Genomic DNA, 3,339 nt, shown 5'->3' on the forward strand with positions numbered 1-3,339 from the left:
GGGATTACAGATGTGTGCCAAGATGCCCGGCTAGATGAGCTCTTTCCTAAACTCACAGATGTCATATAAACCAGCCATGCCCCAGCTTATGACCTGATCATTTAGTGGGAGGGGGCCTGAGGGGCCTGGGGAATTAAGGCATTTCCATCTTAAATACAAATAAAATAATCCCATTACTTGGAAGGCTGAGAAAGGAGGCAGCCAGCCTCAGCTACTTAGTGAGACCCTCCACAACTTAGTGAGACCCTGTTTCAGAATAAATAATAATATATAGGTCTGGGGGTGTAGCTTGGAGGTAGAATGTCCCTGAGTTCAACCCCCAGTACCACAAAAAAATCAAATAAAAAACAAATAACAAAAAAATACAAGAAAGGCAAAACAAATATTGCTCCCTAGTGTTTAACAGATGGGGAATCTGAGACTCCAGGAGGCAAACACACTTGCTTAAAGCCACAGGACTTACTAGCAGTGCAGCTTGGAGTAGAGTGGACCCGAGCTCACTATGGTCTTCCCACCAAGCCCTACAGCCTCCAACTATCTCTAGCAATGTAAAAGACAGGATGAGGAGAGCAGGGCCCAGACTCACGCCCCAGAGTGGCATTATCACAGAATGATGTCATGACTCTCTAATATTTTGGAAATTCAAGTTTTCAAGTTCCCTGAGAAAGAGTTTCTTTTCTTTTTCTTTTTTTCTTTTCTTCTTTTCTTTTCTTTTTTTTTTTTTTTTTTTTTTTTTTTTTGTGTGTGTGTGTGTGTGTGTGATTCTGGAGTTCGAGTTCGAACCCAGGGGCATTCCACCTCTGAGTTACACTCCAGCCCAATTTTACTCTTTTATTTTGAAACAGGGTCTCACTAAGTTGTGGAGGGCCTCTCTAAATTGCTGAAGCTGGCCACAAACCTGGAATCTTCCTGTCTCAGCCTCCCAAGTGCTAGGATCGCAGGTGTGCACCACCCTGCCCAACATCATAAAATCCTCTAAATGCCATCAAGGATTTATTACTGTACTCCCCACCGGCCCAGTGGGAATGTTCCCAGCAACAAGAGCAGCCTTGAGTTGGCAAATCCCTAATCAGCCCCTATCTCCCCAAGCAGAGCTCATGTCAAGATCTTCCGCACCCCTGAAAGGTGGGGGCTGGAAGATGAGAAACAGGAAGGAAGGGGAGTGTATATTGGGAGCAGAGAGGAAAAAAGGAGAGGCACAAACATGGACAATCCCTTGAATGGGGTCAGCCAGTGCCCGTGTTTCTGCCAACCAACTTCCTCACACCTTGTCTGCTTCCATCAGGCCAGGTCTGATTCCATCCTCATCGGGCAGCTGTGTGTGGTGGTTAATGGTTTACAGAGACAGGGCCCAGCCCTGCACCCGCCCCTGCCAGCTCCGCCAGGCTCCCAGAAGCTCTGCCTTCCTACCTGAATACAATGCATGGCCGGGTTGGTGGCACGGGAGCTCCTGTCAGCAGTGGTCACATGGAGGTGGGGTGCATTGCCCCACCCCTTCACCCGCTCATCAAGCTGATTGACCAGGGGAAACCACTGTCTTCCCAGGAGCCCCCGCAGGCCAGCTGCGTGAGCAGAGAGTGGGCTCCATCAGAGAGCACCCAGGGCCTGCGTTTCCTACAGCCCCAGAGCAGCCAGAGCTCACAGAGGGATGCCCAGGGCTCCTTCTTCCTGCTTGGTGTGAAGTGTTCCATGGCAAACCTCCACTAAACAGTCATAAAATACGATGGGAAAACCCTCGCTGGAGCCCCAGAGTGGTGGTGCATGTTTGTAATCTCAGCATTTGGGAGGCTGAGACAGGAGGATTGTGGATCACAGTCAGCCTCAGCTACTTAGTGAGGCCCTTTGGAACTCAGTAAAACTCTGTTTCAAAAATAAACAATAAAAAAATAAGGCTGAGGGTGTAGCTCGGAACTAGAATGCCCCTGGGTGCGGGGGTGGACCAGTGTCTACTGATAGAAATCAGATTGTCCTGTCATAAACCTGGGGATACCACTGTGTACTCTGTGTGTGTGTATGTGTGTGTGTGTGTGTGTGTGTGTGTGTGTGTGTGTTAGAGAGAGAGAAAAAAAATAGAAAATAGAATGCAGAAGGCTTTCATATCTCTTTTATCTCCGAGTTTTTGTTTTGTTTTGTTTTTTTGCTGAGCTGTTACTCTTAGCAAAGGACATGGACAAACATGTATTCATTAGAAATGCTCCTTGAGTGGCTAATTTGTGCAGGGATTTAGAAGAACTGGCGTGACAGGCCAGAAATTAGGGCAAGGCCGGGCACTACTCATTAGCAGCCCTCCGCCCCACAGCACATTCACCCAGCCCTCGCCCACTTCAGGCTCATTGTGGACGTTAATGAAATGCTTGTTGAACTGAGCAGAGCACAGAAATGCTCAGCACCCGCCCCTCCTGCCTGTGTTCTCCTAGAGATCAATCCAGGCGCACATAGATCTGAGCAAGTCGAATCCCGGCACCGAGTAATTATTGAATTCCTATTATAGACCAGAAAATATGGTACATAGTTGTTCCCTAACTCAACAGGCATTTATCTAGTCAGTTCCTGCACGTGTCAGAAACCACGCGTGGCTCCACGGCATTGATGAGGTAAAATCAGAAGCCTGTGTCTCAAATAACTGGACAAGGGAGCAGATGCCGCCTGAGAGACAACAGGACATGCTCGTTACTGAAGCACGTCAAACACGCCGACCAAACACGGCTGGACCATTGCGAGCTCGTCTCTGCAGCTCTGAGCAGGAACGAATGGGAGGAGATGGGCACTGGCCAAGCACCTCTGGGCTTTGGGGCTAGGGCTGGGCGTTATCTCCACCCTGGCCAGCTGCTCTCCAGAGGCTTGGCAAAGGAAGGGCTCCTCGGGAAGTTGACCCATTCAAGGTCACCCGCCTAGAACTGTAACTGACTCATGGTTTGTTAAGTCAAACAGAGGGGAGTGAGGGGAGGGGAGCTGAGGGATGGGGAGCCAGGCCAGCACCAAGATGACAACTCGGCAGCCAGGGACCACAGGACATGGTGAGCTCTGGAGAGCAAGCATGAGTCTAGAGCCGAAAGCTCCATCTGTAACCAACCTCCCCAGCCATGCCAGCTGCGTGATGTGGGAAAGTGACTGAACCTCTCTGCGCCTCATTTTCTGTATCCGCACCACAGAGACTTCCAGGACAGGACCCTCTCTCGGGGCTTCTGGGAAGGTGGAATGAGTGGCTCCTGTCGCCCCATCATACTCAAGCATGCCTAGAGCAGACAGTAGCCTTCAAAACTGCCCGCCATTCTCATGGGCCTTCTGCTTGAACTGACAACTCCTATATTCTCCCATTTTATCCAACCTTTCAAACTC

This window comes from Muscardinus avellanarius, assembly GCF_963383645.1.
Source record: "Muscardinus avellanarius genome assembly, chromosome: 4".
In the NCBI taxonomy this organism is placed as follows: domain Eukaryota; kingdom Metazoa; phylum Chordata; class Mammalia; order Rodentia; family Gliridae; genus Muscardinus; species Muscardinus avellanarius.